This window comes from Cebus imitator, unplaced genomic scaffold (genome assembly GCF_001604975.1).
Source record: "Cebus imitator isolate Cc_AM_T3 unplaced genomic scaffold, Cebus_imitator-1.0 Scaffold320, whole genome shotgun sequence".
Classification (NCBI taxonomy): domain Eukaryota; kingdom Metazoa; phylum Chordata; class Mammalia; order Primates; family Cebidae; genus Cebus; species Cebus imitator.
The window spans coordinates 343,758-354,637 of NW_016107635.1; the positions used below are offsets into that span (position 1 = coordinate 343,758).

Genomic DNA, 10,880 nt, shown 5'->3' on the forward strand with positions numbered 1-10,880 from the left:
AAATAAATATTTCACACACATACACAAACACACATCAAAACAAAACAGAATGAAAAAGAGAGAAAGAAAATATTGCTTGATTTTGCTTGAAAATCTTGCATGCTTGATTCATTTCATGTTTATATCCTCCTGGATTTTCTTCCTGAACTCCTGGGAATTGCCTACATAGCAGTTAGGAAGGGCTACTGGGTTACTACAGTTTTAAATGTGGCATGCCTGTCTTCTGTGGCTTTTCCTCTTTGGGAGAGAGCTAGGCTTTATTAAGAAACCTTCAAAACATATTATTCTTCATTCTTTATCCACCAAGTCCATGGGGATGTTGATATAGTCCATTAGGTCTGAGGGACTGACAAGGCTGTTATTTTTCAGTATTTTTCCAGAAATGGAGGCTTTGCTACAAAAAATAAAAGCCCTGTGTTTGGTCAAATGAATTTTGTGGTTGGTCAAATGAATTTTGATCACCCGAGTCCTTATTGGGTTAAAGTTTCTTTACCCTGGCTCTTCAATTAAGGAAAAATATATACTGAATATCTAGCCATATGCCAAAGTGTGCTCCCTTTTTCCATTTAATCTTAAAGAAACACACAGACAATAATAACAGTGCCCTAATTTCATACATGAAGAAACTGAGTATAAACACAGTTTAAACTGGAGATTCTAAGGAATCTCTGCAGCTCATTATCATTCATTTACTTCCCTGTTACTTCTCGGCCTTTTGGCTAAGATCAAGTGTAGGATCTGTTCTTATCAGATTTACTTCCCTATGATAATCTTTAAGAGATAATGTGGTACAACTCACATTACTAGATTTTAGAATATTAGACTGAAGTCTCTTACCCACTGCATGACCTTGAGAAAAAAATATGAACCTCTCTGAATCTTACTTTCCTCCCCTCTGTAGAGGTGCAAAATTTGAATACAGAAATGGGAAACAGTACTTACTAACTCTATGTCTTAGGTCAGCTTTCCCCAAAGTAGTGTCTGAGATGATAAATCACACGCATGGTATTTATTAAGAACATGCTTGTAGGAAAGATCAGTAAGGTAAAAGCAGGAGAGATGAGACGAAACCAAGCAAGTACATGATTTTGGGTGAAGCCTCACTCTCAGCCTGACACTGAGGAAACTCTAGAGCATGTTATTCCTTAGAGTTTGTCCTAACTCAAGGGAAGGTTGTATAATAATCAAAGTGGAGATATTTAGCATTATCCCAAACATGTATAATCTTTTGTTATAAGAAAATTCAAAATCCTCTTTTCTAGCTATTTTGAGATATACAATACAACACTGTTAACCATAGTAATTCTACTGGGCAATAGAGGACCAGAACTTATTCCTCCTATCTAACCATATCATTGTATTTATTAATTAATCTCTCCCCATTCTGCTCCCCTGTTCACTTTCCAGCCTCTGGTGACCACAATTCTACTTTCTATTTCTATAAGATCAATGTTTTTAGATTCCACATGTGTTTGAGATCATGTGGTTTTTTGTCTTTCTGTGCCTGGCTTATTTCACCTGCCATAATGTCCTCCAAGTTCACTCAGGTTGCCATAAATGACAGGATTTCATTCTTTTTAACATCTGAATAGTATTCCATTGTGTATATACACACAGTTTCTTTATATATTTTATACATTCATCTGTTGATGAATACTTAGTTTGATTCTATATCTTGGATAATGTGAACAGTACTACTATAAGCAGATATCTCTTCAATATACTTATTTCCTTTGGATATGCCTACCCAGTAGTGCAATTGTTGGATATATGGTAATTTAGTTTTTAATTTTGTGAAAAGTTTTCATACTGTTTTCCATAAAGACTCTACAACTTTACATCCCCACCAACAGTGCATGAGTTCCTCTTTTTTAGCCACACACAGTGGTGTGTGCCTGTAGTCTCAATTACTCAAGAGGCTAATGCAGGAGGATCCCCTTGTGTCTAAGAGTTCTAGGTTTCAGTGAGCCATGATTGGGCCACTGCACTCCGCCTGTGCATCAGAGCAAGAGCCTATCTCTAAAAGTAAAAATAATAATAACAATAACAATAATTTTTAAAAAGAGCTGCCCTTTCTCTACATCTATACCAGCTTTGTGGATTTTTTCTTTGTTTTGATAATAGTCATTATCAAAATGGGGTGAAGTGATATCTCATTGTGGTTTTGATTTGAATTTCCTTGATGGTCAGTGATATTACACATGTTTTCATGTACCTGTTATCCATATGTCTGTCTTCTTTTAAGAAATGTCTATTCAAGTATTTTGTCCATTTTTAAATTTGGTTATTTAATTTTTTGCTATGGAGTTAATTGAATTTCTTATATATTCTGGTTATTAGTCCTTTGTCAGATAGCGGGAAAATTTTTCTCCCACTGTATAAGTTGTCTCTTCAGTCTGCTGATTGTTTCCTTTGCTGTGCAGAAGCTTTTTAACTTGATGTAATTCCATTTGTCTATTTTTCTTTTATTTGCTTGTGCTTTTGAGCTCTTATTCAAAAAATCTTTGCTGAAACAAAGGCCATGAAATATTTCCCCTATGTTTTCTTCTGGTAGTTTTATCATTTTTGGTATTACATTTAAGTTTTTAGCCCGTTTTGAGTAGATTTTTATATTTGGTGAGAGATAGGGATCTAGTTTTCATTTGTCTGCATATGAAGAAAACTGAATATCCAGTTTTGCCAGCACTATTTGTTAAAGAGACTGTGTCTTGACATCTTTGTTGAAAATCAATTAGCTGTAAGTGTGTGGATTTATTTCTGTGTTTTCTATTCTGTTTCATTGTTCTATTTTTAAGGCCAGTGCCACACCATTTTGATTATTATAGCTTTGTAGTATACAGAAATTTAGGTTGTGTGATGTTTGTAGCTTTGTTCTTTTTGTTCAAAATTGCTTTGGTGAATTGTTTATTTAAAACAAGTACACTTTATGGCATATTAATCATATGTCAGTAAAATTTTTACAAATTGCTATTGCAATATATGGGATGTCTAATAAAGGAATATTAATTTTTAATTAAATTTAAATTTAAAATTAAAATTAATCTTCTCTGGATGATCATGTCTTCATCTCAGGTTTCACTAGGTTTTTCTAGATAAAACCTCACTGAAGACAAGCTCACCATTGTTTAATGACAAAGCACACAATAAAATAATTCAACATGAGTAACAGTCAGCAGAAACACTAAATGGAAAGATTAAGTCCTCCAATTTTTATTCTGGCTTTATCAATTACTTAACATCTCTGAACCAGTTTTGTCCTCTGTATCAATGGGGACAATAATAGTACCTAGCCTATAGGGTTTATTGTAAGGGTTCAATGAATAACAGCAATTTAAGCATTACAAATGGTGTTTGAAACAGAGAAGTGCATGCTGTATAAATAATAAGCAGATTTAGCTGTCAACAACTAAAAAGGAAAAATGAAAGCAGCTGAATTGAAAAACTGGAAACTGATCTATAGACTTATAAAAATAATTAACAGATGAAACAACTAGTCAATACTCATGTCAATAGGTGTTTGACTTCATGCGTGAACCAATACAATATATGCGCTTTAAATTTTACAAGGTGTGTTATTTTTATCCTATTAAATTGGCATAGATTGAACTATATTTTGTATACTACCCAGAGGTTGGCATAAAAGTATAAGAATGGGCTTTGCAATACGCACTTGGAGAAAATGTAAATTGGAACAAACGCTTCTAATGTGCATTTATTTAGGCAAGTTTATCAAAAACCATTTCATACCATGAAATATTTCACTATCTTTTCAAGAGCCAAGGGCTAGTGAAATTAGCTTATTTTAATGGAAAAATTATATAAAACACTTAGAGATATTCTCATGAAAAGGAGATAACACAGCATACCAGAGTCTGGGGTATGATCTCCCAGGCTCCAAGCTGCCCATAGGGACAGGTTTCTGTGAACAATGCGGTTGCTCAGGAAGGCAGGTTTGAGTTTATCCCACCTTTAACTGAAGGTGTAGATCTTTGAGAGTTTGGCATAATTTAGAAGTCTAAATTTCAGCCCTCACCCTGAGTATGCACAGATTCTCCTCTCCTGACTCCACTGGAGCTTGAACCCCAATTTTTCCAGCACAAAGACCCCAAACAATAGCCCTCAACATTTTCTCCCACCCTGACTCTGCCTTCTTAGGGAAGCTACAGCATCTACTTTTTTGCTCATTACCAAGATCTCAGTTCCTTTTATTACCTTTGCTGAATGAGATTTGAAAAGTGTGTTGGTCGTTTTTAAATCAGGTATTTGTTTTTTGCCATAGAATAGGAAACTGTAAAGCTCCACTACTACACAATGCTTAGAAACCCTAGATATAATAAGAAGTCCTATGAAACATACAAATGAATTCACAACCCTCTTATATCTAAGGTTACTAAGTATTGTGTAGCAGTGAAACTTTTCAATTTTCCACTCTATTCTATGGCAAAAAAAAAAATGTGATTTTAAAATGACCTTCATACTTTTCAAATCTCATGGTTCTCTAACTCTAGGATAATAACCTAAAATTACACATGATTAAAAACCTGTTTTAATGTATGAAAACATGAGAAAACAAAGGATTGTTGCATTTGGCCAGGCACTGGAATACTGCAGGTTTTTAGCTCTTTCTTTTTTTTTTTTTTAATCATTTTTTAGGTTCTGGGGTACATGTGCAGATCATGCAGGATTGTTGCATAGGTACATACATGACAAGGTGGTTTGCTGCCTTCATCCCCCCATCACCTATATCTGGTATTTCTCCCCTCATTATCCCTCCCCACCAACCCCACCCCCTGCTGTCCCTCCCCTAGCTCCTTCCACTGACCACAGTGTGTGATGCTCCCCTCCCTGTGTCCACGTGTTCTAACTGTTCAACACCTGCCTATGAGTGATAACATGCGGTGTTTGGTTTTCTGTTCTTGTGTCAGTTTGCTGAGAATGATGGTTTCTAAGGTTGTCTATAGAGTCTTCCTCTGTGTTGTCTTAGGATACACATACCCATACCTATATGACTTATCACATTGTTTGACATTGTCAGTTTATAAGTCTGTCATCCCTAGGTTGTGTCCTCTCTAGAAGCTAGAATGTTTTCTCCCATAACTGTGTCCCATTGCCTAGAACTATATCTGTCACAAGTGTATGTGCTAGTGCATGCTTGCTGAAAACAATTAATGACTTTGTTTTTATAAACTTTTCTGATGGAATGGTAGGAGACAAGGTAGTAGATGCAACCCTTTGGATCAATCAGAATAAATGATGGAATTTTTAATTCACAAATAATAATTGAACACCTAATATAACTGTAACCACTTTCTAGGCCCTAAAAGATAAGTGTACTTATTCTAATGAAATAGCTGTTTTTGTCAGGAATTTCATTTAAATTTCATATCAGTAATATATGTATATATGTTCCTTATAAATAATTAAAATTTAAATTCCATATCAGTGTGTGTGTGTGTGTGTGTATATATATATATATATATATATATATCTTCCTCATAAATAATTAAAATTTAAATTCCATATCAGTATATATATATATATATTTTTTCCTTATAAATAATTAACATGTTTTATATATGATCTGTAGACAAGCACTTCAGTGTAGGAGCAGAAACACCTGCTGGAGAAACCAGACTGGGTTAGATGTTTTCTAACTGTGTGACCTTCAGCAAGTTACTTTCCTTCACCAAGTATCAATTTTCTTTCACATGCTTTGCAGAGTAGTTATTCGCATTATAAATAACATCGGTAAAATACCTGGCCCATAGTACGTGCTCAATAAATTATAGCTGTCACTATTACATCATGACAATTATTTCCAGTGTGAGGATTAACTCCCTTGTTGAGTCTGTTTTCCATGTTTGGGCCCTAGACACTTGTTTTTGTTAAAATAGGGCACACTGTGACTTCCTGTTACTGGTTCTAATCCTGTGAAACACATTCATGATGAATAATTATGCCAGTTAGGACAAGACAAGATTGAGCTCACACATTTTTTTAGAGATCAAGTAAGCATAAAGCAAACCAACTTTATTGGCATTTCCAAATCAGAGCCAGCAGTGGAAAGACAGATAGTACTATAATGATGCCTTGAAATTTCCTAAAAAACAAACTTACTTGATATGACAGAAAGTCTATTCTCACAGCAAACACTGGCTTCTGAGAAAACCTCAGGATGTCCAGATGGGCCCTTAGGGCATCAAGGGCTAAAGCATCTCACTGCCTCCTGTCTCTAAGCAGATAGTGTCTCACAGGGATATTTTACTGCATTACCACATCACTTTCATCTGGTGCCAAGCATGTGCTGGAAAAGCCAACAGGAAATGAAAACCAGCTAATTTGTAAAATTTTCTCATGACTTTTATTTCTCAATGTATGCTTTCATTGATCTCGCTGAGTTCTTGGGGCTGGAGTGGAGAACAGTGACTTCAGGCCATGCATAGTCTGACCTTGGCAGAGGCCTTTCCTTTTGGCTTTTCCTGGTCAAAATGCTTCAGACTCCCTTGAGTGAGCAGCATAGCCACAGAAGAATCTCAGCTCTCTTCTGCCTATTTGTTCAGAGAAAGCCATGGAAAGATGTACTGGGGAGAATATCAGACTTGGAGTTCTAACACGTATGCATTTAGAGGTCTCGGGCAAATCATTTCATAGTCCCAGGCCTTCATTTGTGTTTATAAAATGGAGTCCATATCTAGTTTATGAGACTGAAGTCAGAATCCTTTGATATAGCATTTGCAAAAATTATTTATAAGTGTTCAATCCCTGTACCCATGGAAAACTTGTTTTTCTTGCCATTGCTGTCACTAGAGAGATGAAACACCCTTCATCTCTCAAACTAATGTCATTCCTAACACTGGCTTGTCTACAATGTGGGCAGCAGGCTAGAAATAAGACTATGAAAAGGTCTTGTATTATTTTCTTCACATATATCTATCCTCACCAAACATCTGTAAGTATCTCAATTTACTGAGTATTGTAAGATATTGTGATTTTTCCACAATTGTGAAAGGCTCCTGAAAAACCTAGTGCATCACAGGAATTCACTATCTCAATCTGTGATGCTGGTTTCTATTTAATTCTGCAAATTATTATAGAGACACAGCACCTGTATTAGGCAAGGTCCTCCACAGAAAAATAACTTCAGTCTTTGCTCCCAAGACTTCAAATGATTGGAAGGTATCTCCTCTAAACATACACACACATCATGGAAGATAATCTACATCGCTGAAAGTCTGCTGATTTAAATGTTCATCACATCTAAAAAATACCTCCACAGCAACATCTAGATTGGTGTTGGACCAAAAAAATGAGCACTATACTTGGCCAAAATAGCATGTAAAATTAACCATGACAGCACCAAACACTGTAGAGTGTTTCCAAGTAGAAAGAACTGGGTAGTGGTTTGTAAACAAGAAGGCATGGGGAGCACATGATCATGGTCTCCAATATCTAAATGGCAGTTTCGGAGCAGGGCTCACTTTTGTGTGTGTGTGTGTGTGTGTGTGTGTGTGTGTGTGTGTTTTAAAAAAATTATTATACCTTAAGTTCTGGGGTACATGTGAAGATCGTGCAGGTTTGTTACATAGGTATACATGTGTCATGGTGGTGGTTTGCTTCATCCATCGTCCCATCATCTACATTAGGTATTTCTCCTAATGCTATCCCTCCCCAATCCCCCCACCCCCTGCTATTCCTCACCTAGTCCCCCACTCCCCAGGCCCCGGTGTGTGATGTTCCCCTCCCTGTGTCCGTGTGTTCTTATTGTTCAACACCCACTTATGAGTGAGAACATGCAGTGTTTGGTTTTCTGTTCTTGTGTCAGTTTGCTGAGAATCACGGTTTCCAGGGCTTACTTTTAGAGTTTGCTGAAGGCCCAACAAAGACTAAGAAATGCAGCTCCAGAGCAGGCAAAGGGAAAATAAGAAAGAACGTTCTATCAGCTGAGAGAATGTTCAAACTCATATGTCAAATTCTAGCTGTATTATTTTAATGAAGGCTTCAAAATACAGCTGGGCTTTTGTGTCCAGTGAACGCTGCCCAGGGATGGTATGCTGCACAGACAGGATGGCTCAAGGTAGGGCCTAAGTTCCTTCTAAAGAATGGGATTCTAAGATGTCAAAAAGATATTGTGAAACACCCAGAGAAGTTTTAAAATCCCACTTCCTTTCTATGTAATGTGCTTTCCTCTTAATGAGGCCATAGAATACCTCCTTTCAAGAAGCAGGTATGAACATGCTTTTTCCTGTCAGAGACATTTGTTTTCAAAGGTGCTCATTCCTATCTAAGACTCATTTTGCACTGATTGTTTTCACATTATCATGTCAAAGCAAGACTGCAGAAAGTAAAAAAATGGCATTATATTCTTGAATTAGTATGCTCATTCTTTGGTATACTGAGCATTTACTAGATAAAATTGAAAATTGGAATTCAAATTGTTTTAATCATCCTTCAAATTATTGCCCTCTACTAGAAAGAAAGAAATATGATTATTTATTCACATAGTTCAGGTTTCTCTAAATTTGATGACATGGTTCTATTCTGTCCTTGACTCATTTTCTGACCTTAGGCAAGTTAACTTGTTTATATCTTAGTTCCCCATCTGTAAAATGAATATGTTAGTTCCACTGAATCATTCATTTTTTAGGTTCTTTCTGACTCTTTACTTTCAATGGTACTGACTTCAAGTTATCTTTAGAGTTCTTATAGAACTCTATTGAAGTATAGCATATAGAACCATTTATACATCCTTGTATTATATGAGATTTACCAGTATTTTCTGATTGTACCCAAATCTGTTAGAATATTAAAGCTTCTCAGACAAGTGTTGACCAATGCTAAATCCTGGCATCATAAAGAAACTGCTATTTTTCTATTATAAAAAGCTTATTCAACAAAACCTGCCAATTTGTTTTTCAAATTACAAGGTATTTAGAGGTACAATTGCATACCCTGGGTACAGATCTGATTGGAAAAAATATTCCCAAATATTCCCTCCCATTCAATGGCTTTAAAGATGAAATGTGTTCACTCTGTTATCCCGTGCTGTTCATCTTTTTTTTTTTTTTTTAACTACGTATGTCCTTTTGTGAGGTTCGTGTATTCCTATTATTTTCTAGGTTTAAAATTCTTATTTCCAGGGTAGAATTACAAAGAAGGGAGCAATTGAAAACATCTGCTCTGCTTTCAAACACTGACAGGCATCCCCATGACACTCCTTTCTGCTGCTGGACAATTAGGTACAGCTAGAGGTAGAATTGTTTTACCTTTGTCTGGGGTTCTCTTCTTGGCCATGAATTAATGAAATGCACTTAACAAAAAGCTGTTTCTCGCTCATTGAATGAACGTACCTGTCACTTGCTTTGATAAAGAACACCTATCTCATGAAGACAGAAGTGGCAGAAATCTTAGTTGAATATTCTAATGATTATGTTTATTTTCCTAAAGCTCAGGCTGTTTGAGACAGTGTAAAGAATGGATTTTGTCTATGTTGCTAGAGGGTGAGGTGGGAACAGGGAAAGAAAATACCTGCTCCTAGCATGAGTTTCTGAAGTGAATGAAGGCTGTAGATGCAGAGGAAGTTATCTGCATCACTGCATTAGATTCAGTCTTGACAGCAGCATCAATGAAGTTACTGAGAGTTGTATTATTAATAACAGCTATCATTTGCTGAGCACTTACATATGGAAGGTGAGATGGAAAGCAATTCAAACAGACTCGATCCTCATCAAATCTTTCCGAGTTTAGTATTATCTTTCCTTTTTTTTTTTTTTTTCAGATGAAGAAACAGGCTGCAAGCCCAGAGCTATAATGTTAAAAAAGTGGAGACTTAGGATCCAAACTCGGTTGCAGGTGATACAAAATCTGTGCTCCTAACTGCTACATGGTATACAGACTTTGGACACAAACACACACCCAGGTTGGAAAGCGTTTGTACAACTAATGTGTCCTGAACTTTGGCCAAAATATCACGTCTTTCACAAGATCAATTTTCTCACCCTTAAAGTATAGATAATAACTGCCACATGAAGTGGTTATTGGAATTAAATTCATAACACATTGAAATGCTGGTTTAAGTGCCTGATGTACAAGAGGTTCTCAGAAAATGGGTGTCAGTTCTCCTTTTTGGAGATATTCAAAGGGGACAGCTGCTTTGTAGGTATTTTTATTTGGTATTACTACCCGCTGTGGGCCACAGGTGGATAAAATGCCTTTCTATTGCCTGCCAGCCCAGAGAGTCCATGATGACATGAATCATTTGTTCAGGATAACACAAACATCCTCTGTCTGCCTCCTAGCTCAAGGATCTGACTTCACCCTCAAAGCTATCAGAAACAGAGAAGGTATAAATTGATCTTCAAACTTTTCTAATAAGATCATAAAATCTCAAATTTAAAAGCTTTACATTGTCAAATGTAAAGTCCCTTCAATGTCCACTTATAAAAACAAAAAAAAGAAAGCCTTGCTCTGAAAAGTTAATGCACCGTTTGAATATTTCCCTGAGAAAAGAAAGACACCGACATGGTAAAGGGGGAGAGGAGATGTTAGGGCACATGGGGTTCTGGTCTGGGTCCTGCACCCTCTCCTTTTGTGACTCCACCTATTGCGGGAAAGAGATCTGAGTTGCTCTTTGATACCGATGGATGTATCTGTCCAGGTCTGCAGCAACTTCAATTCTTGCCTACCTTAAGAAGAAATAATTCAGCTGAGTAGCATAAAGCAGAAAAAGAGAAGACTGAGGTAATTTCCAGAGCAGGAATGAAAGTTTATTTTTAAATGCCTTAGAATAGGAAGGAAAGGAAGGTGTGCATGGAAAGGGCCCACAAAGCACATGAAGGCTGAAGACGGAAGGTCAAGTGCACCATTTTACCGTGATCTTGGGA

General features: G+C 36.5%; 1 pseudogene; it reads left to right on the forward strand.

Moving 5' to 3' along the window:
* The first annotated feature begins 699 nt into the window (after positions 1-699).
* Positions 700-865, forward strand: LOC119467710 (annotated as a pseudogene).
* The last annotated feature ends 10,015 nt before the right edge of the window (positions 866-10,880 follow it).